The sequence below is a fragment of the Pan troglodytes genome, chromosome 2 (genome assembly GCF_028858775.2).
Source record: "Pan troglodytes isolate AG18354 chromosome 2, NHGRI_mPanTro3-v2.0_pri, whole genome shotgun sequence".
Classification (NCBI taxonomy): Eukaryota; Metazoa; Chordata; class Mammalia; order Primates; family Hominidae; genus Pan; species Pan troglodytes.
In genome coordinates this window covers 86724461-86749507 of record NC_086015.1, presented here as the reverse complement: position 1 = coordinate 86749507, position 25047 = coordinate 86724461, and the positions used below count along the sequence as shown (strand labels likewise).

Below are 25047 nucleotides of genomic sequence, written 5' to 3'. Positions count from 1 at the left end.
TTAAAGATATACTAATGAAAATTATGATATATTGAGCATGATTGTACCAATATCTTTTAGGTACATAGCCTCACTCTATTATGAACACAAATCTATGGGTTAATTGTCACTCTTTCTTTTTTACATATGAAGAAACTGAGGTTCAAAAAAAATGTTATTTTCCCAAGATCATACAATAAGTTGAAAACTAACAAGGATTTAAAAACTTGCTCTAGGGGGTCTCTTTCCACTCGACCATACTGTCATAAACATATTTTTCTATTTATACGAACTCTTCTCATTACATGTGAAATACATATGGAAAATTATGCGTGTCATTGTTTATCTGAAAAATAAAGTGCAACCTTGATTTAAATTCTGTGACTGACTCACTGTGTTACTGGATATACTATGTTCTAACCTTGGTCATCTTCAGACATGCTACCTATGTGGTGGGCACAGATAGCCTAGCTTCATGAGAAGATACACATCATTGCTTATATGAGTCACAATAGGGACAACTGCCCAAATCCACACACAGTACACACAGTGCACACAGCAATCACTTATAAAATATTTGTCAACCATGTTCCTGCTAACCTCCACCTCCAAAAGATTCATTTCCTAGTTTACATATATTTCTCTCATTGTGGTCCACTTAAAAAATTGCTCATACATATATTCAAATAATTACTCAGAGAATGTAAGAGGTGAATATTTTCAAATAAATAACAATTCATAATTAATCTGAGATAGCAGAGCAGAGTTGAAGTTACTTGTACATAGAGAAGGTCAATCGTGTAGCTTGTCTCATTGAAAAAAAAAGCAAAGACAGGTTTAAAAGGCTTAAACCATAAATGATCTGTGAAAATGGGTCTTGTTTTGTTTCATTTTGTTTTATTTTTCCCCTGAGTAAACTGACTGGTTGAAAGTTATCAAGGAGGGCAGTTTGCCCTTGGACAGACTGAGTTAGGGAAGGCAATTTCAGGGTGTGTTTCCTAAGAAAGCTTTGATTTCAGCCATGAAGTAAACATGATATGCTCTTTTGCTAGGAATGATGACTGCCATTGTCATTTGATGTCTCTTCCACTTACTTAATCTGGATCAGCACAGTGACTCATTATGATTTGCCAATGTACACAGTTTTGAGTAATAGCTGAAATATCTAACCCCTTTCTAGAGTTTCCTTCCCTCCCATCACCATGTAACCTGATATATAGATTTTTTTTTCTTTAAGAAGACAAGATTGCCTGAATTTGGATGTCCACATTAATTGCCCAATTCAAGATACATGGCATCTATGAAGAGATTGTAAACCACATTGCTAGCAGACGTTTTATTGGCTCCAACTGATTTTTGCTTTATATGCAATACTACTACAACCCACAGGCAAGCCCTGAATAATAGTTTTCTGGTTAATATTTTTCCTGTAGATTACTTCTGTTTTATATACCCAAATATTATAAAACGTGTATATCTCAATACAACACCACCTTTCATCTGTGTTTTAGGTTTGTCCAAAACAATGTGATAATAGAATCTTTAGTTACATTCCAGATACAACTGGTAGAATGTCAGAATAACATGTGATTTTTAAATCATCAGGTGTCAACAAAGGGAACATGTTACTGGCTCTAGGAGAGGCCATGTATCATGTGATATCATGTCCCTGCCTGCAAAGCAATGTTTGCTAATGGCAATACTAATTGATGACCAGGAAGTGATTAAGCATGCTACTTCCTAACATCATGAGGCTTTTCCCTACCATTTTCTTAAGTTCCCAGGTATAACTGCTTCCTGATTCCCAATTAGATGGATATCTTTGGAGCAGAACTATAATCTAAAATTAGAATTTTGTAACACATGTTATCAGTTGAAGAAACAAAGCACTCCTGGGAAAGCTAGGGCCAAACATAGTACCATGGATGGTACCTGCATGACAGTTGGTGTGCTAAGGAATGGTTGATTAATCATCTTTCTGCAGTCCCCAGGGACCTTTTTGCCCTTTGTGATGTGGCAATGCTTTATTTAGTGCTAAGCATATGGAACATTCAAATCATGCTAAAGAAAACATGGTGTTAGGCCATTCAATTCACACTGAATAATATATAAAAGTTATATTAAAGGAAAGAGAATAAAAATGTCCATATCTTAACCATGTCATGAAATTTTTTATAAGCTTTGTCTTTTAAAGTAATTCAGTTAGAAAATAGAAGAAGGCTACCAGTTTGTATCCAAATAAGAAAGAAGACATTATTGAATGCCATTACCATCGATCGCGGGATATAAATAAGGGAAGCAAGTCATCCCAAATATAGGGAAATACTGAACAGGTACTACTCACAGGGTTTGACCATGGGTGACTATATTTTATCTCCCTCCCCGCTTTTTTTGAGATAGAGTCTCTCTCTGTTGTCCAGACTAGAGTGCAGTGGTGCCATCTTGGCTCACTGCAACCTCTACCCCCCGGCCTCAAGCGATTCTCATGTCTTACCTCTCGAGTAGCTCGGACTACAGGCAGGTGCCACCACATCTGACCAATTATTGTATCTTCAGTGGAGACGAGGTTTCACAATGTTGCCCAGGCTAGTCTCAAACTCCTCAGCTCAAATGACCTGTCGACTTCAGCCTCCCAAAGTGCTGAGATTACAGGCATTAGCCACTGCACCCGGCCTCCCCACTTTTAAGAGGGTGTGGAATGAAGAGGAGGCTTCTCCAGTATTTCTCAGAACTATGAAGTAGTTATAAGAGGAAGCTTGCTGGCAAAGAACTAATAAATGCAGTGTTGTACAAAGTTTAACATATGACTAGAAATCAATTATAAAATCCAACAAAAACTTCTACTGGACAATGTTGTTTAACTAATTAGTACCAGATTGGACAAACTAGAACCTAAGATAATGTTTTTCTTATAGTTTCAAATTGCGACTTCATTGCACACACTGGTGCAGTCTGCTTAGTCCCTATTTCAGCTAGGTCCGAGTTCTTGTCCCAGAACTAAGAAGAATGAAGCATGTGTACACTGGAGAGTAAGTAGAGTAGGATTTGTTAAGCAAAAGGAAAGCTCTCAGCAAATAGAGGGGGCCTGAAAGTAGGTTGCCAGAAATGGGGCTGAGTTCTGCGTCTTTTATGTGGCAGAAACCAGAAAGTCTTTTGTGGATTTTGCCCAAATTAGAGTGGTAAAATTCCCTCCTAGGGAGGCACATTCCTGGGGTTGGCCTGAGTGACTCCCTCTTGGTTATTACCCATGAGTGCCTCAGTGAAACCCACAGGGGTGCTAAAACCACAATGCTAATGTCATGTCAATGACATTATAATAAGCTGGGTCTAGTTAAGGACATTTAGATTGATTTATTGATCCTGGATCTAAGTTGGGAAAGTCCTTTCTGAACAACATCCAGGCAAAAGGGGAAGGCAAGAAGGCAGGAAAGTAGCCTTCTTAACCACATTTCTTCCCATTAACTGCAGATGTGGTACAGGTGCTCTTCCACAGTTGATCCTGTAAACATTGCCCTTCTCTTTCCCTCTCCCCAAACCCTCCCTCTCTATGTGCCTAACCAGCCCCTAACTTCCTCCTCTCTCAGAACCGAAAGTTATAGAACCTCTAAAACCTTAATCTATACTCACCTCATTAGTTGGAATGATTCAGTTTCTAGTCAGTAAAATTTTCAAAAGGTTTAATATGATATGGTAGACTTTGTTGAAAAGGTAGAGGTTGTTGAAAAGCATTTGCCAACTGTTGGGGCTCAGAGAATGACACCCTAAAGAGAAGACCTCAGAAGTAGCCTAAGAAGAAAAGTCTCTTTCTGACTTTCTCCTGTGTTCCTGTCTCCCTCCTGTCCTTCTCCCAGAGCAAGCCATAGTAACTACAAACTCTTTTCCCTAAGGCAGATCATAGACACTGGAACCCTTTTCCCCAAAGCAAGTGAAAAAATCTAAAAATATTGCTCAAACTTTTCCTCATCTTTCTGTGTAAGAACTGGCCATAAAGAAATTATCTGGCATACGTTGTTTGATGGTAGGTCGTAAGACCCCGTTCCAGAAAAGATACTGCCCCATACTCAGGAGGAAGAAGTGTTATAGCCGAAAGGCAAAAAAGAATCTGAATAGACAGTCCTTGCTGGGTTTCTCCACTCCAAATTAGATCACCCTTTCTGTCCGGTCTTCTTTCTATATGGCTGTTCATTATTTATCAAACCTAAGCATAAAAATTGTTACTTTTCCCTGTCCTTTGGTATTCATTCTGAAGGCTCCCATGTCACATAAAACTATAGTTAAATCAATTTGTTATAAATTTATCTTGTTAATCTTTCTTTTATTATAGGAGTGTGCCCATCCATGACTCTTATGATGGAAAAGAAAGGGATCACCTCTTTCCATCCTGGATGGAAAGGGAAGGAATCCACCCTCATACAATTCTAAATTCTATCAGTTTTAAAAAATTTAAGTCAGTGACTTGATAGACTCATTTAAATTGTATTTTAGAGTGAGAAAAAAAAAAGATAAAATAAAACAAAAAAATGGTTTTTTAAAATTTGCGTTTTTGTACCCAAAGCAATTCATGTGATGTACCTTATAGGGGACAGTCATGTGAAAAAGTTGGATTTTTACATCTAGGTAGAGTATTTAAATTATATATATGCAGTTGGTCAGCTGAGAAGTTCTTCCAAATTGAGAAATTCTGCTCAATTGTGTTACTTTCTAAATTCAATGAGTCAAAGCAAAGACTGGAAATTGGATACCTGAGATCTTTTATTTTTGTGAGGAACTGTTGTCATTGACATAGAGAAAGATGAAGTAGCTAATTACGCTTTAAAAGGATTTTCAATCCACGCCTGGTGAAAAATGCTTACAGTATTCTGATTTATAATGTTTTCGTAGTCTTTGAAAAATGACGTGGAAAGTTTAACTGTAATATTGGGTTCCAGTTTATCTGACACTGATACCAAGTTTGTGGTTTTCTTTATGACATTTCATCATACATTGGATGATAGCTTTTTATCAACAATCTTAAGTGAACTCACATCATTTTCTTATTTCTGTTAGAAACTCCATCATAGTTAAATAAAATAAAAACACTTCTGTTCTTCCAAGTGTTTTGTTTTGTCTTTTATATTTAAAAAAAGCAGACACATTATGCTTTGCTTTGCTTTGTTTTGTTTTTATAACCTGCCTGTACTTGCTAAAATGCAAAGACTGCTATAAGCAAATGACACTGTATAAGGTTGTTTGGGTATCTTAGTCCATTTTTGTTGCTATAAAAGACTACCATAAATTGGGTGGCTTATAATCAACAGAAATTTATTTCTCACAATTCTGGAGTCTGAGAAGTCTAAGATCAAGGTGCCTGCTGGTTTGGTGTGTGGTAAGGGCACACTTTCTTATAAATGGCACTTTCTTCCTTGTTTCCTCTCATACTGAAAGGGGCTAGCTAGCTCTCCCCCTTTTAATAAAAGAGATAATTTTATAATTGTCTCTTTATAAAAGCATTTATCAAAATCATGATCTAATCATCTCCCAAAGGCCTCCCTTCCTAATACCATCACTTTGGGGGCTAGGATGCAACACACGAAATTGAAGGAGATACAAGCATAGCAATGATTTGTATATAATCTGTAGAGTTTTATTTGTTTCTCTGTTATTTGGTGTCATGTCGCAAGATTTTTAAAAGGTAAAAATAGTGTCCATAAGAGCCTTGGAGATCTTATCTTCAAATATCTTTCTGTTCCCAAAGAATCCAAAGCTTTGGGATCTGAGTAACTTGTAAAAGGGCCCCAAGATATTAATGACCAGAGACTGCAATTTGACCTCAGTGTTCCAACTATAATGAGAGAATCATCTTCAGTTAATAATAACACTGAACACTAATAAGGTGGGAAGAACATTTCTCTCCCCTAAAATACTCACTTCAACTGAATAGTTGCCCTCAAATTGGAAATATACATTAATGACTAAAATATGAGACATTTTTCTTCATAAGCGCATAAAATGTCCACCGTTAACAAAACAGTAAATTGCATTTTCATTTCTTCCCGTTTTAAAACTTCTTTTTTTATGATTATTGCTATCTCACTGTTCTATAACATTGACTGTTCCACTTAACTGACTCTTTTATTGCAATTGTATTAACTGCATTTATTTTTACTTATTTTTTTTAATCTGAGGGGGGAAATATTATTGTCCTCTTCTCAATCAGTTAATCAGAACGCCTACACATGAAAAGGTCTTTGAAGAGACTTTATTTCTACAGATTTCCCTTAGCTTTAATGTCAAATACAGTGAATGAAGATTTTTCTTTTCAATAAAATACATTTTCTTTGTGTATTTTTAAAAGCTATTTTAGCTCACCTTTAGGAAAAAAAAAAAGTCTTTATGTTCCAACAGAATTCTCTCATCTTCATTTATTCATCATTAAGCCAAGTGCTAGAAGAAAATCCTTTGTGATTTATTCATTTTGAAATCATCTTTTATTAATTAAGGTGGAAGTACATTTACAACAATCACTGGTAAATGATGTGAAAAAATATTTAGCCCACTCTTCTTGATTGTAATATATTTGTTAAAGACTTTTCATGGTTTTTAAATTGGCATTTAGAAACTTCACTTGGTTTAAATGATGAATATTTTGCTTGATATAACAATACAAGTGTAACCTTGTGCCTTCTTGAGGCCACCATCCCCTCCACATTTCCAATATAGGTTCATTATCACTGTGTGCTTACTCCTTGACTATAACAAAAGAGAAAACATGGCATTTTCCTGATACCCAGCAGAAGAGCATAAGAAAAGCATTAGAAGGGCATTAGAGATATCCTGAACTGCAACTTAGATACTTAGCATTCAACTAAATAGCCTCTTTAGATGCCCAGTATATATTTGTGCTGCTTTATTAATGTTAATCAGATCTCATCATTTTTATTTTTATTTTGCTAACCCAGACTTATTACTTGCTGGCATTCAGATATAATGGTAGCTGGCAACATACATGATTCAAGCCTTTTACCATCTTAGCACATATCTCCTCAATGGAAGGAGAATGGGGTATTGGGTCATGGGCAGGCACATCCAGTGATGTCATAAGACATTTCCTTTAAATGTCAGAAGTGGTTGGATTGGTGGTTTGGCTTTCACCTAATAAGCAACTAATCAATCATTACAACCAATTAGGGCAGCTAAACCTTTAAAGGGAGTACGTTTACCTATATAATCAGACCATTATCTTCAAACATCCATATAGAGTAGTTGGTAGGTTCCTGTTGATATTGAAAAAAAAATCCTACCCATATCTGTATTGTCTTAGGTTACTCTATCCTGCTCATGACACTTAAATTTCTTCATCTTATTCAAAGGTTACAGATGCTATAAAACTGATCAATACAGTTCCTATCAAAGTCAATGAGAATTATGGGGGTTTAAAATCCTTTGTGACTTTTTGAAATGCTAAATTATAGTCAGTAAGGAAAAGATCATAAGTCTGCTCTGAGAAATTCATTCCACCTCAATTTGTTTAAAGCAGCTAGTTATCTCAGTGGAGGCAACATTTGAAACTTGAATGTGAGACCAAAAAAGGAAAGGCTTAAATCAAAAGTGGCCTATAGTTTTTATCATGAAAATTAAATATGCAAGGGTTAAAATAATAATTATATCATACTATTTTCAGCTTATTATTTCAATAAGCTTTGTAATGCTCTTTTGTAAATATGCATTTCAAAAAAGCATGGCTTAACTCATATGTTGTAAAATTATAGTTTTTTCTGTCACATTGAAATTGTAAAGGTTGTTAAAATTATTTAACTATTGGTCACATCAAGTCATTTATTTTTCGTCTCTTAATGTACTTAAAACTATTCAAGAACTTAAGAAGATTATTTTAGAAAATGCAGGTTTCTCCAGAATATATTTAGTGTAAAGAAGATGTAAAATTCTTTCAAATAAAATATATACTTATTATTGATATTAATGAATCTTTGAAATCTCTGTGACTGGATACTTAGGCTTCTGTGTCTTATAAAAAGAAAAGTAAGAAATAATATAAACCCATTTTCTTGGCTCTGTTGTGTAATACCCAGTTAAATTCAGGGTAATTTCACAATACTCTGTATAGCATCCTGGGCTAAGCTGTTGGACATTAATACAAGTGATTTATTTTCCTTCTAACACCATTTTGTTTCACGGAGAGATAAGTACTGAGCCTTTCTCACTTAAACAATAAATAAATTGGACACTATATGAGTTCAGGAAATCACTTTGAAACTTCTTTGTTTTTTTTTTTTTTTTTTCTCCTCCGGTTTTTACAGAGATTTCAATTCTGTACTTTGATGCTTTTATAACAAAATGTTCCTTAGGCAGGGATATGAGAAATAAAACTGTACTGGGCAATTAAGGAAATGATTGTATTCAGGCTATGGTAATAGGGAGAAACATCCCCCAAAAAGGAATGGAGCCTGGGAGGAATTGTGAAAGTATGAGCCAAATTTCTTATGGTAGTCACAAAGAGGGGTGGAGAAAGAGTGCAGATGATGAGTTCTTAGAACATGCATGAAAGTCCTTGAAAATTAGCAACTTCTCATAATACAAAATACTGAGATATTTCTTAACCATTCCTGTTTTCCAAGTGTGTAGGGCCCAGGTAAACTTTACCATTATCAGCACCTACACGCTTTTATTCAAAATGAATAGGACTTCTAGTTGAACAATTCATAAGTGATCATAAACCTCCTGAGTGAAGGAAAATAGTCTCTAAGAAATTGCCTGAGGCTTCATTTGGGCTTGCTCCTGCCAAACCAGTTGGACCATTTGTTGAGAGGTGATAGCAAAGGCCAGTTGTTTAAAGTCTTGAATATTAAGTGTCCTAAAAAAGAAATGCTTAAAATAAAAAAGAAATGATTCAATTAAAAAAGAGACATTATATAAAATGTGTGTTAACAAAAAGAGCCAGAAGTTAATTCTGAGGATAAACAGTCTAGTGTATTCCAAGAGGTCAAGAGGTTGGTAAAGGAAAATCTTTCAATTACGCTCATTTCCTTTACACTCTCAAAACTAGGATGTTGATGCTCTTGGTGATGTTGTTCACAGTCATGGTTATTTGTCATATGAAGACATGCATGATCCAAGGATTTTGTCAGATTTCCTACGTGGTTCAGTGTATTAGTCCATTTCACACTGCTACAAAAAATTCCCAAAACGGAGTAATTTATAAAGGAAGGAAGTTTAATTGACTCACAGTTCCACATGCCTGGAGAGGCCTCAGGAAACTTACAATCATGGCCGAAGATGGAGGAGAAGCAAGCACCTTCTTCACAAGGCAGCAGGAAAGAGAAGAGCAAAGGAGCAATTTCCAAACTTATAAAACCATCAGGTCTCATGAGAACTCACTATCATGAGAGCAGCATGGGGGAAACCACCCTCATGATCCAATTACCTTTCTTCCTTGATATGGGGGATTACAGGTCCCTCCCTCGACATGTGGGGATTACAATTGAAGATGAGATTTTGAGTGGAGACACAGATCCAAACCATATCATTCAGACAGCAGATTGTCCAGGAAAAAATGCTTTTCTTGCATGTTCTGTTGTGGTGGTGACTCCTTTGAGGTTTAGTTGAAGTCATTAGGTTTTAGTCTACAGATCTTTAGTTTCTGGGGAAATGGAACAGCTGCTAGGCAACCTAAAATACCAATAAGGATCTAGATAGTCATATTTTAGTTCTCAATGTTGTCATGGTAGGAGATAGGAAGAAAATGTGAAAATGTTTCTTTCATGAATGTATGGAAGGAAATGAATAATTAAAAATTGGGTAAATATTGAAAATAAGAAAGTATTGTCGAGTTCGATTTTCAGCATTTCAAAACTAATCTACCAATCCTGTATTACTTGGGGTTTTCTGGATAAGGGGAATATATATATATATATGCACACACATATATATACATGTGTGTGCATATATATGTATATGGGCATATATATATGGTTCTCCAGATAATGAGAATATATATATAAAAATATATGTATATATTTATATATGTATATGTGTACATATAAATATATACACATATACACATGTATACACATATATATTTATATATAATATAAATATACACACACATACATTTACATATAATATAAATACACACACATACATTTATATATAATATATATACACGCACATACATTTATATAATATAAATATATACGCACATACATTTATATATAAATATATACGCACATACATTTATATATAAATATATACGCACATACATTTATATATACATATATACGCACATACATTTATATATACATATATACGCACACACATTTATATATACAAATATATACACACATACATTTATATATACAAATATATACACACATACATTTATATACAAGATAAATATATACACACATACATTTATATACAATATAAATATATACACACACATTTATATACAATATAAATATATACACACACATTTATATACAATATAAATATATACACACACATTTATATACAATATAAATATATACACACACATTTATATACAATATAAATATATACACACACATTTATATACAATATAAATATATACACACATTTATATACAGTATAAATATATACACACACATTTATATACAGTATAAATATATACACACACATTTATATACAGTATAAATATATACACACACATTTATATACAGTATAAATATATACACACACATTTATATACAGTATAAATATATACACACACATTTATATACAGTATAAATATATACACACACATGTATATACAGTATAAATATATACACACACATGTATATACAGTATAAATATATACACACACATGTATATACAGTATAAATATATACACACACATTTATATACAATATAAATATATACACACATTTATATATAAATATATACACACATTTATACATAAATATATACACACACATATTTATATATATAAATATATACACACACATATTTATATATAAATATATACACACATATTTATATATAAATATATACACACATACATTTATATATAAATATATGTGCACATATATTTATATATATACACACATATATTTATATATAAATATATATACATATATATTTTATATGTATATAAATATATATATTTTATACATATATAAAATATAAATATATATATTATACATATATACATATATTTTATATGTATATAAAATATAAATATATATACACATATATATACACACACACATATATATATTCCCCTTCATTTTCAGCCATGATTGTCAGTTTCCTGAGCCCTCCTCAGTCACGTGGAACTATGAGTCAATTAAACCTTCTTCATATATATATATATATAATATATATATGTATTCTCTTTCCACATAGAATAAAATCTCTTCATATATAGGTATGTGTATGTGGGTATATATATACACCCCTCATAAATACACATACACCTACCTATGTGTGAAGAGGTTTTATTATTTCTCATTGGCTCATGCAATTATTAAGGCTGAAAGGTCCCACCATGACTGATCTGCTGGAAGCTAGAGACCCAGGAAAGCCAGTGATATAATTCAGTCTGACTTAGAAGGCCTGAGAACCAGGAGTTCTGGAGAAGATCAATATCTCAGCTCAAGGACTCAGGCAGGAGGGGTTCTATTCAAGCCCTCAAGGGATTGGGTGATGTCCCCTACCCAAACACATTTAGTAGTTTAATCTACTTTACTGAGTCTGCCAGTTCAAATGCTTATCTCATTCAGAAACACCATCACAAACTCATCAAGCAATAGTGTTTAATCTGGTTATTTTATGCCCAAACTGACACATAATAGTTTTTTGGATTTTTTTGGGGGGCACGGTGGGGGATAGAGTGTATGTAAATTGAACCTCCATCAGGGAAGACAGTGGTAGCAAACTTGCCAGTAATCAGGAATTTACAGAGGTGCAAAACAGGAATTGACAACCTGCAAAAAAGTACTGTAGAAAATACAGGTTTCTATTGAAACACAAAAATTTTCTCTAATTTGATGGCCCATTTGGTTACGGTAGGTCAGACATGAGCACAGTAGGAGAGCACACCAGACACACACACACACACACACACACACACACACACACACGCCAGGAATTCAGGTGACCATTAGATGACAGTCAGACTGTTGTTAGCTGTATCTCTAAAAAAAAAATTGGTCACAGCCAGCACCAGGGAAAATAAACACCTCCTAATAAACAGACAAACCTGAAACTGGTAATCACCAGCTTCCCAATTAGATCTCAGGAGGTGGGCGAGTGGGCTCAAGCATGTGCATTAAGTGGCAAAAAGGCAGAGTTTAACTGGTATACGATCTAGGAACATTCGGGCTGGTACAGGCAGAACACCTCAAGTGAGCATGTGCACAACTCCAGTAAACACACTGCGTGTACAACCCCTCCCACATGCTGGTAGGTCGCTGTACAGGCAAAGAGTCCACCCCAAGAGAAGAATCGGGGGAAGGGATGGAAGCCTCTGGAAGCATGCCAACATAGAAAACCCCAAGTCAAAAAGTCAAACTGTGCACTTGATCTGTCAATCTGCCAGCTTGGCCTTCTTCCAAGTGTAGTTTACTTCCTTTCATTTCTGCTCTAAAGTTTTTAAATCAACATTCATTTCTGCTCGGAAACTTGCCTCTGTCTCTTCTTCTGCCTTATGCTCCTTAGTCAAATTCTTTCTTCTGAAGAGGCAGGAATTGAGGTTGCTGCGCACACATACAGATTCACCACCAGTAATAATTTGATGAAAAGCACCTTCAAGGAAAGATCATTTTTATTGCAAAATAAGGCTGGTATCACTATTCTAGTTACTAACATAGGTACAACAAGAATGATAGTTTACGATTTAGGTCTTCTTTAATTACTTTGTTAGAAGTTTACAGACGGAAAATTAAATTGGACTTAACAGCTTCTTGAAGCTAGGAAGCCAACCCTAAATTTTTACCAGATTTTATCTGCAGTACTAATTAATTTGGAAAAAATTCTATGTTGCGGAGATGTCCAAAATATGCTAAAGTTCCTAGACCTCCCAGGAGTGACTTTCCTGACTCAATTTTAATGCTTGGAACCATTTTAAGTGATTGACCATGGCAGTCGTCCCAAGAAGGTTTCGTAAACATTGCCTCTATAAAGTCAAACTCACTTATTTAAAAGTTTCTGGTCATGTCCCATTAAATGAGCACCATTCTCAAAGATGACATTCTAGTCAAGGCTTTGGTTGTGTGAAAATAACTACTTCAAAATGTAAGCTGTTGGAACTCATTTTGAACCTTAAATAAATGTGAGTATAAGGTCTGAGTTGCGTGGCAGGCATCTGTAACCTAGAAAGCTGTAATTTTTGGTTCTATGATTATAGATTAGCCTCTCCCTTACCTGTGTTGTTTGGTAAAATGTTTTAAATCATTGAAAAGCACCAGGTAAGATCCCTTCCATTTTCATTGTTGATTTTCATTATAGATTAACTTCTCTCTTACCTTTCTCACACAAAGACTTCATGACCATCATATTGTCTTAAAATGGTATGTTAAGCATACTCTTTTAAATTGGTAAGGATATGGAAATAAGGTATACAGGAAAAAAATAAATGATTAAACTGTAACTCAAAAATGAGTCATATTGAGAAAATCTTGTAAATCTGTTTATTTTCTTTGTTTTCTTCCTATATAAGAACTTAACTTTTAACTTCAGAACACTGACTCCATTTCTCTGGAGTCTGTCTCTGGAATGGCTCTTACAAGCTTTTCACTTGAATAAACTCTAAAACTGGACTCTGATCCTTTTGATTATTTCAGGTTGACATATTTGGTGCCTCAGGAAGGGACCCAAAGAGAACCTTTGCCTTGACCTCCTCTGCTTCATCAATCAGCACCTGCTACTGACTAAACAATTTCCATCCAACCGACTTTGCTGGATTTTGTGGGAGCTCTTAGCAGGGCCCCTCTTGGGTTCCAAATCACCCTGGCTTAAGTGAGAGTCAGACTTTATTCAAGTGACCCAATTCCATGCTCCATGGGGCTGGAATTTAAGCTCTACTGCTTTAAGGTAGGAGTTGTGTTTGTTTTTCCTCTAGAGATTCTGCTGTTTGCAGGTTTGTGGTTCACTCTTCTTTGAAGTTAAGGTTTTGTTTGTCTTACTTGCTAAAAGCTGCAAGGTTTTCTCTTATGCAAATCTGGTTAAAGAGAAAGAGAGTGAATGTCGGTGGCTTAAGCAAAATTTGCGATTTAAAACTGTCAAGTTTTGAAGCTCAGTTCATATTGGCACATTTAAATTCTTTTTTGAGTGACCAAGAATATATTTAAAAGACCTTAATGAGAATGTGAGAAGCCCCAAAGATGAAAGAAGACTGCTCTTCCCAGCCGAAAGGCACCTCACGCAACTGAGGTCACGTGGCAGGGTTGGAGTTTATAGTTCATGAAAACAAAACAAAACAGAAAAGTCTCACAGGGAATCCCTCCCCCGCCAGAAAAAAAATACAGGGGAATTTGCTTAAACTGGTGGGCCCACATGAAGGGTGAACTCCCAGTGCTTTAAGCAGCCCACAATTCCTGATGTTCGTCGTGACACATGAGAGAGAAGAAGTGAACAAAGGGCGACGTGTTGGGGAGCTATTCCCATAAGCAGTACATTTGATCCGAAACATCTTTCCTTTTAGATTTGATCACCTAAAAGGAAAATATAAAAAATGGACAATCAGCCAACTAAAACTGAGTCCATCTTAAGGAGGAAACCACCTTTAGAATCTTTAGATTTCAATTTACAGTTGAGTTCAATTTACAGTTGAATTCCTGTAAAATACTTATGGTGCGACCTCTTGTTGTGATTTAGATAAATAGTCATATATAACTTGTGACAACCCTAAATTGAAATAGCCAAGGCAGGGTATCTTTGAAGTGCCTAAACTAGTTAATTTGTGCTTTCAATTAGTAAATGCCAGCTCTAGAATAAAAGAGAATAATTGGAAGAGTTTTTTCCAGTGGTATTTGGAAGGGTCCAAAAGAGGTTCTTATAAAGTTATTTCTTTACAGAGAGAAAACAGAAGATTATCTAAAACACTTTCCTAATTTAAAAAGGCTGCTGAAGCTTCTCCTTCTCTTCCCTTAGCTCCTTTTCCTCCTTCCCCTTTACTGTCTGACTTACCTTACCCTGATCTGCCTTCCCTTTCTTCACCTCCTGTCCCTGATGGTTCTGGCCTTGTTTCATCAACAATCAGTGTGTCTCAAGGGGCAGGAACCTGCCTTTATCAGCCATGGCCAAAGATAGAACTTAAAGGCATAATTAAGGATTTTCCCAATCCTCATCAGGACTCTACTGGCTTTGCCAAAGAATTTAAACTAAATATTCAAGCGTGTGACCCTGCTTTTCTGATTTATATCAACTAGTTCACATGTTAGTTTCAGAAAGTAAGGCTAAGGATTGATACATAGAGCCCTTTAGATAAATCCCCTAGAGGATTTCCGTACAGGTTCAGAAGAAGACTGCAGGCATGCCTGTGAAACTGCAAAGGCTCTGCTTGTAGCCATGCCTTTAGTCTTCCAAAAGGTAGTCAACTGGAAGAAAATACAGCAATGATGACCTTTCCTTAAAGCAAGGTTATCTAAAATGAAAGTTATCTAAAAACAGAAACTTTGATTTTGTCAAAAACAGGTAAAGTAGTTACATGTAAAGTACTTGAGCCACTTAATAGGCCTAACAGCTACTGCTGGCCAAAATCACTGGCCATTATTAAAATCCCAGGTCATTCCAAATCAGATACTCCAGAAAGCAGAGGAAATCAGCTAGCTGAGAAGGTAGCAAAGAGAGGTATTCAAAACATATCTAAACAGGAAAACCAACTTATATTAACTTTTAAAGAAGCATCTGAATTTGTCATAAAAGTAACTTGATCCAAAGTCCCAAAATCAGAAAAAAAAGGTTGGAAAATAAAAATGGAAAAAAACTCCCCAAAAGGTGAGATATAGTATACACCAAATAATTCATCCCTATTTCCTGCTAAATTACAGTTATTCTTTTTAATTTATGTAGATGGTCTAACTCACTGGAGTCTTGGCAAAATGGTTGCTTAAGGAAAACAGTATTATTGAAAACCTTCTCCAACTATGGGTCATAAGGTATAGGACCACTGACATATTTGCCCAAAATATAATCCAGGAAAACTATCACATTGTTCCCAAGGACGCTTTCCTTTACCTGAGGCTCCCTTTGAAATACGGCAACTAGATTTTATCCAACTGCCACTCTGCTGAGGCTATAATATGCCCTGATAATGATTTGCACGCTTTCTTATTGGGTAGAGTCATTTCCTTGCAGAAGATCAATGGCCTTAGAAGTAAGTAAAACTGCCTGGTGCAGTGGTGGCTCACGTCTGTAATCCCAGCACTTTGGGAGGCTGAGGCTGGCGGAACACGAGGTCAGGAGATCGAGACCATCCTGGCTAACATGTGAAACGCCGTCTCTACTAAAAATACAAAAAATTAGCCGGGCGTGGTGGCGCGCGCCTGTAGTTACAGCTACTCGGGAGGCTGAGGCAGGAGAATGGGGTGAACCCGAGAGGCGGAGCTTGCAGTGAGCTGAGATCTCACCACTGCACTCCAGCCTGGGCGTCAGGGCGAGACTCCATCTCAAAAAAAAAAAAAAAGGAAAAATAAAAAGAAAAAAAAAGAAGTAAGTAAAATTATATATATTTTTTCATTCCAATTTGAGGGGTTTTTCTAGAACCTCATAGTGACAGAAGCATCGACTTCACTGGACTCATAATTTAATCAGTATATACAGTCGGACCTATTCTATACAATGTCTATTGTGCTTATCACCCCCGGTTATCTAGATTGGTAAACAATTGGCAATATTAACCAAGGCTGTTAAAAATCTCTTAGCGAAAAGTTCTTGCACTGTTTTTGCAAAACCTAAGATTGACTTCCTTCAAGCACGAGTTATCTCCATTTGAAATTATAACAAGCAGACCAATGAAAATGTTTCCAGAAATTGTGCTTCCTTATTAGTAAAAGGAGATATAGTCACCTATTGTAATCACATTATGATGATGGTTTTAAAAGGGGCTTTCCCTCCTTTGCTCAGCACTTCTCTCTCCTGCTGCCCTGAGAAAAGGTGCCTCATTATTAGGAAAACAGCATGAGGATAGCCACAGCCATGATTCAATTACCTCCTACTGGTCCCTCCCACGACATGTGAGGATTATGGGAACTATAATAGAATTCAAGATGAGATTTGGGTGGGGGCACAGTCGAATCATATCATCATCTAAGATGCTTTCTTTGAAAGTTCTTGATAAGAAGGCAGAAAATGTGAAAAATAAGTCATTAAAATTTAAGTTATTCCCAATTATTTTGAACTTAAAAAAGTGTAATTATGGGACTTGAGTCATGTCACAGACAGCTTTAACCTAGGAAACTGTAGCTTTTGTTTCTATGATTAAAGATTAGCCTCTTCCTTACCTGCATTGTTTTGTAAAATATAAATGACTGATTGGTGCCAGGGAAGACCCCTTTCCCCTTCACATGCTCTTGACAGTTCATCTTCATTATAGACTAACTGCCTTCTTTTCTTTCTCATGAAAAGACTCACAGCTGTCACATTGTCTTAAGATGGAATGTAAAATATGCTCTTAAACTTAAAAAGAAATGGAAACAACCTGTATGAAAAATAAAACAATAATTAATTTGTTGTAACTCATAAGCCAGCCAGATATACAAAATGTTGTAATTCTGTTAAATTTATTTCTTTTCTGCCTATATAAGCAGGAACTTATATTTAACTGTGAACCACTGATCCCATTTCTCTGGAGCCTCTGTCTCCCAAATGGCTATTCCTAGCTTTTCATTTGGCTAAACTCTTTAAAACTGGATTCAGATCCATTTAATAATTTTGGTTGACATTTGAATAACCAATGTTTCCAATTATCTATATCAAGGAAGATATGTTCTTATCAAATCTATGTAAATAATTATATTGCTATGAAAATAAATATATTTAATATTTATTTTAAATCCTTGAGGGATCAGGTAGGTAGAATAAGATATAATTTTTGTCTGTTTACAAAAGCAGACTCTACTAAATTGTTTTGAGTTATAGGTAACTTAGGAAGACAAAAGGGCTTCCTAATATATCCTGAAAATAGAAGATTAAAACATCAGCAGTATTCTGAACAAAAAAAGTAGCATCCCTCATTTGTTTATTCTTTACTATCTAATTAATTTTTATTCCACTCCATCTTGAGTTGACAATCTAATCAATCCATCTGCTTCTCCACTAGAGTTCTGGAAATTCTGACTCAATAATACGTTAGCGTGGCCTTAACGTTGGTTACATCATCTGTGCCCAATAGTACCTGGCATAGTCCTTTTCATTGGAACTTTATAACAGTTTTTCACTGAAGATGAAATGCATAAGCATGTGGCTGATTACAAGAACTTTCAGAGAAGCATTAAAATAAAGGAACAACAACAGGAAAGCCTTTAGCTCATAAAATATTAAAATGCCCCTAATTAACTTATTACTGATAATGTTCAAAACTTAAAACTCTGAGGAAAGTTCATTATAAGAATAATGCATTGACAAAGAAATTTGATCTTTCTGTGGCAAATCAAGCAAGGTAATAAAGTTAATCCAAAAAATGTTTTAGACAAGATATCTATCTATACACAAAATGATTAACTCTGCTTTTTAAAAGGCTGAATATTACATATAATCTTTAAAAATAAATATAACTTGTACAACAAAAACACATGATAATTCTGATATGTAATACACTGCAAATATTTCAAGCGTATAGTTAGAAAACATCAAATATATATGATCAAGTCAACAAAATTTTTAAGTGTGAATTAGGTCCTAAACATTTCTGTGTTAATAAAACCCCAGAATAAATGATGCAAATCCCTCGTTTAAAGCCACTACCCTAAAAGATTCTAGATGAAAATTCTAAACATAAAATTATAGCCACGTTAGCATTTTTAATAAAAGAAATTGGCCAGGCGTGGTAGCTCATGCCTGTAATCCCAGCACTTTGGGAGGCCGAGGCGGGAAGATCACCTGAGGTCCGGAGTTCGAGGCCAGCCTGGCCAACATGGTGAAACCCCGTCTCTACTAAAAATACAAAAATTAGTTGGGTGTGGTGGTGGACGTCTATAATCCAGGCCACTTGGGGGTGCTGAGGCAGGAGAATCGCTTGAACCTGGGAGGTGGAGGTTGCAGTAAGCCGAGATTGTGCCACGCACTCTAGCCTGGGTGACAGAGTGAGACTCCCTCTCAAAAAAATAAAAATAAAAAAAGGAAAAATAATAAAAGAAATTATAACTGAGATAATTATATTTTTCTTGTGATAATAGGCAAAGCAGGACCAGAAACATAATTCTGATAAATATAAACAAAAATTATAAACAATTAGGACAGTAGCAAATCTATAGAATTTTTCTTACACTTTAGAGCTTCTAAAATATTATCTTTAATAATATTTTACCAATGTAAATTTAACCTAAGGCAGACTAGTATCTTTTTTTGATTTAATTGTTCTTGCCATGCAACTCATCATGAATCACACACCAAATAAACCTAATTGTTTTTAACACCTTAAGTTTTATAAGGTTAAGAAGTAAATCTTTGTGATTTTTCAAGGGACACTTAGAAACATTTTGAAGACAACTGCAAGGGCAAAGGATATTTTTTGGGGTCAATCTCAGGAAGATAAAATATCAAAAACCATCAGAATATTTTGAACACTTAATTAAAAGTGTGTATTAGTTTCCTAGTCTGCAATAAGAAATTACCACGAACTTGGTAGCTTAAAACAACAGAAATTTACTCTCTTCCAGTGCAGAAGGCCAGAAGTTCAAATCAAGGTTTCTACAGAGTGATGCTCCCTCTGAAGTTGGAATAGGCATAAGATAGATATTCTTATTCCTTAATCTTTTCTAAAAGGGAAGATTGAAAGAAATAAAGAGGTCACTGATGCCAAGCAAATTTGAAAGCTGCCAAGGCAAACTATATTAGGATTCAAGGCCTAAGAATAATTCTTTGACTCATTTTTCTGCCCTCTGGGCCTGTGGCTGTACCTTCTAGGCCTATGGCATCTCTGTAGTTGGCAACTACCTTCTGGGCATTGGCACTGTCAGCAGCCTCTCCCTCTCTGACATCTGAAACTGTGCCCTCCAAGTCATTTCTCCTTCATTTTATTCCATCTTTGTTCCTTTCTGTCTGCACTTTCAGTGTGTCTCCCAATATAACATTCTCAAAAACCTTGTTGATTTTTATGTGTGTCAACCTCCCTCTTCAAATTCTTCCCCTAGAACCCGCTCTCTGTTTATGGATTCTGCTCAAATGTTTTATTGACTCCATAAGTCACATGTCTGAACTCTTTACCAAAAGGTTGTTGAGCAACACTCTTCATGTTTTCTATAAAACATACTTTCTCATCTAGGGCTATCTGGATAGGCTGAGAGTTTTACAAACCATCTAGTGTTGATTCCATTTTGCTTAAGAATTTCATCCTCAATTTATCTTTTTCTTCTTTCATTTTATTATAAGCAACAAAGAGAAACCAGGCCAAACCTTTTCAACATTGCTTTAAAATCTCCTTACCTCAGCATACAAGTCCGTTTCTTATAGTTCAACTTTCTACCTAATATTTGAACACAGTTTGGCCAAATTTTCTGCCATTCTACATCCAGGATCACCTTTCTTCCCTTTTCCAATATTATTTTTCTCATTTTCTTCTGACACCTCATGTTTAATGTTTATATTTTAACATTTTATTCATAAAGATAACATGTATTCTGTAAATGTCAGCAGTTTCTCTTCTGTCTTCCTTATTTTCATCAAAGCCCTCATCACATTTGGTGCCTATAATTCTACAAATCATCTCTTCAAGATAAACTAGATTTTTTCTATCAAACATTTCAAAATTCTTCAACCTTCTACCCATTACCTAATTCTGAAACCACTTCCACATTTTGAAATATATATTAAAGCAGCACCCACTTCTCAGTACCAAAGTCTGTATTAATTTCTTAGGGTTGTCATAAAAAATTAGCATAAACTTGGTAGCAAAAACCAACATAATTATATTCACTCACAGTTCAGGAGACCAGAATTCTGAAATCAAGAGGTAGTAGGGCCATGTTGTCTCTGCAGGTTCTAGATAAAAGCCTTTCATTGCCTTTTCCTAGCTTCTAAGGGCTCCCTGTGATCTTCAGCGTTCCTTAAATTATGGAAATATCACACCAATCTTTGTCTCTTTTTCACAAGAATTTTCCTCACTGTGTGTTTTCTTTTGTGCCATCTCATCTCGAATAAGGACACAAGCATTGTATTTAGGGCCCATCCCATGCAGTGTGATGTCATTCACTAATTATATCAGCAAAGACCTTATTTTTACATAAGGTCACATTCTGAGATTTCAAATGAATATAAACTTTTAAAGGCCACTATTCAACTTGCTACAGGTAGGCTAATGGGTTATCAAAAAACACTTAGTTACTTTATTAATCCATTCTCACACTGCTGTAAAAAAAAAAAAAAAAAAACCCTGAGATTGGATCATTAATTACCTGAAAACTGTGGACAGAAAGGAACAAAGATTGGGTAATTTATTTTAAAAAGCCGTTTAGTTGACTCACAGTTCTGCAGGCTATACAAGAAGCAAAGTACTGGCATCTTCTCGGCTTCTGGGGAAGCCTCAGGCAACTTACAATCATGGTGGAAGGTGAAGGTGAGCCAGCATTTCACATGGCTAGAGCAGGGAGAAGGGGGCAGGGAGGTGCTACACACGTTTGAACAACCAGATCTTGTGAGAACTCTATCATAAGGACCGCAACAAGGGGATGGTGCTAAGCCATTAATAAAGGATCCACCCCCATGATCCAGTCACCTCCACCGGACCACCCCTTCAACACTGAGGATTACAATTTTACATGAGATTTGGTGGGGACATAGATCCAAATCATATCATTCCATCCTTGCCCCCCCGCCAAATTTCATGTCCTCACATTAAAAATACAATCTTGGCCTCCCTACAGTCCCCCAAAGTCTTACCTCATTCTAGCATTAACTCAAAGGTTCAAGTTCAAAGACTCAGATAAGGCTAGTCCCTTCTGCCAATGAGCCTGTAAAATTAAAAAGAAGTTAGTTACCTTCAAGATAAAATGGGGGTATAGGCACTGGGTAAATTCTCTTACTCCAAAAGAGAGAAATTGGCCAAAAGAAAGAGATTACAGGCCCCATGCAAGTCCAAAACCAGGCAGGGCAGTCATTAAATCTTACAGCTCTAAAATAATTTCCTTTGATTCCATGTCTCACATCCAAGGAACACTGATGCAAGGGTTGGGCTCCAAAGGCCTTGGGCAGCTCTGCCCCTGTGACTTTGCAGGACACAACCTTCATCACTGCTCTCAAGAGCTGGCATTGTGTGCCTGCAGATTTTTCAGGGACATGGTGCAAACTGTCAGTGAATCTACCATTCTGAGATCTGGCAGATGGTGGCCCTCTTCTCACAACTCCACTAGGCAGTGTTCCAATGAAGACTCTGTGTAGGGGTTCCAACTCCATATTTCTCCTCTGCAACACCCTGGTAGGGGTTCTCCATGAGGGCTCAGCCCCTGCAGCAGGCTTCTGCCTGGACATCCATGCTTTTCCATACATTCTCTGAAGTCTAGGCAGAGGCTTCCAAGTCTCAACTCTTGCACTCTGTGCACCCACAGGCTTAACGACACATGGAAGCCTCTAAGGCTTATGGCTTGCACCCCCTGAAGCAGTGGCCCAAACTGTACCTGGGTCCCTTTGAACCGTGGTTGGAGCTGGAACAGCTGGGATGCAGGTAGCAGTCCTGCATTCAGTCCTCCTAGACCTCTGGGTCTGTGATGGGATAGGCTGTCATAAAGGTCTCTGAAATGCCTTTGATACCTTCTCTCCATTGTCTTAACTATCAGCACTTGGATTCCTTTTACTTATGCAAATTTCTGCAACCTGCTTGAATTCTTCTCCTGGTAGTGTTTTGTTTTGTTTTGTTTCTTCTGCCACTTGGCCAGGCTGCAAATTTTTCAAACTTTTATGTTCTGCTTCCCTTTTAAATATAAGTTCCAAATTTACATCATTTCTTTGCTCATGCATATGAACTTAGGTTGTTAGAAGCAGCCAGGTGAAATCTTGAATGCCTTGGGGCTTCAAAACTTCTTCTATCAGATACCCTAAATCATCATTGTCAAGTTCAAAGTTCCACAGATCTCTAGGACAGGGGCATAATGCAGCCAGGCTTTTTCCTAAAGCATAGCAAAAGTGACCTTTACTCCAGTGTCCAATAAGTTTCTCACCTCCATCTGAGACCTCATCAGCCTGGCCATCTCTTTCCACATCACTATCAGCATTTCTGTCATAACTATTCAAGCAGTCTCTAGGAAGTCCTAAACTTTCCTTCATCTTCCTGTCTTCTTCTGAGCCCTCCACATTCTTCCAACATCTGCCCATTACTGAGTTTCAAAGTTGCTTCCACATTTTCCGGTATGTTTATAGCAAAATCCCACTCCTCAGCACCTATTTTCTGTATTAGTCCATTCTCACATTACTATACAAAAATACCTGAGACTGGGTGATTTATAAAGAAAAGGTGTTTAATTGGCTATTGTTTTACAGCTATACGTGAGCATGATGCTGGCATCCACTTGGTTTCTGGGGGAGCCTCAGGGAAAATCATGGAGGAAGATGAAAAGGGAGTCAGTACTTCACATGGCTAGAGCAGGAAGAAGTGGGTAGAGGTGCTACATACTTTTAAACAACCAGATTTTGCAAAAACTCTATCATGAAAACAGCACCAACGGGATGGTGCTAAGCCATTACTGAAGGATCCACCCCCATGGTTCATCCAATCACTTCCCACCAGGCCCCACCTCCAATGTTGGAGATTACAATTCAACATGAGATTTGGTGGGGACACAGAACCAAGCCATGTCAGTTACCTACTTAATCAAAGTGACAAGAAAAGATTTTGAAAGTAATCATAGGAGGTAATATAATTGTAAAGAAACTTAGCTCTTTTAAATGTGAGAACTTTGGTCTCTTCAAAAATCAAAGACATAATCAAGTTAATATAATGCATAGACAATTATTCTAATAAGATCTAGAATGTTCTCTTCCATCTCATTTTTTAATGTGTGTCAGGCAACCTATGCTTGCCAAATAACCCTTTCAGACTTCAGTGGTTCAAAGAATTTCTCTTTCAGTTTTTAGTTTAAATGTTTAATTTAACAAATCTGGTATTGGTTTAAATAATGTGTTAGGAGTACTTTACTTATGAACAAAGCATGAGTCTTTCAGAATTGCAAAATTTCTTTCCTTCCCCCAAAGATGGTATATTGGTTGTGTGAAAGTCTTTTACTGTGCCCACACGGCTGCAGTGAGCTATGTGCTTTTTTTCTGGAGCTTAGTCTTCTTTTTCTAACTAGATTATTTGACTCCACAGACTGGTTGAAGCCCTTTTGTCTTCTGTACACTTTCTTTCATTCCTCTTTTTTCCAACTCCAAACCTTTGGCACTTCATTATAGTCTGAGCACCCCATATTCCTACACTGGGAAAGGGCAAGGATTCTCGGTCTCTCTGAATCAACACAGGCCAATTTATAAATTACCTTCTTACTGTCATGACAAATAAATACAGCCCAATGTATACATACAAAGCCTAAATTAGATACAGATTGAGTAACTGTTACCCAAAATGCTTGGCATCAGAAGGGTTTTGGATTTAGAATGTTAAGGATTTTGGAACATTAACATATACATAATGAGTTTGGAGATGGAACCCTAGTCTAAACAAAAAATTTATTCATGTTTTATGTATACCTTATACACATAGCCTGAAAGTAATTTTATATAATATCTTAAATAATTGTGTATATAAAATAAAATTTTGACTGTGACCTATCATAGCAGTTTAGGTATAAAATTTTTTACTTGTGGAATCATCTTTGCACTGAAAACATTTTGAATTTTAGACCATTTAAGATTTTGGAGTGTTGTAACTTGTATGTTTTTTTCCTAAGA

The 25047-nt window shown here is 35.9% G+C and overlaps 1 long non-coding RNA gene across 1 annotated transcript in view; it reads right to left on the bottom strand.

Annotated features, from left to right (window-relative positions):
- Positions 1–11921: 11921 nt before the first annotated feature.
- The window catches only part of LOC129143513 (uncharacterized), a 469878-nt gene continuing 456752 nt past the window's right edge, over positions 11922–25047 (bottom strand). Inside the window, exons 5-9 of the long non-coding RNA XR_008547024.2 lie at positions 22051–22121; positions 21093–21217; positions 19788–19931; positions 17457–17653; positions 11922–12710 (exon numbers count right to left, since the gene is read on the bottom strand). This is a non-coding gene — a long non-coding RNA (uncharacterized LOC129143513). The remainder of the gene's footprint in view (positions 12711–17456; positions 17654–19787; positions 19932–21092; positions 21218–22050; positions 22122–25047) is intronic.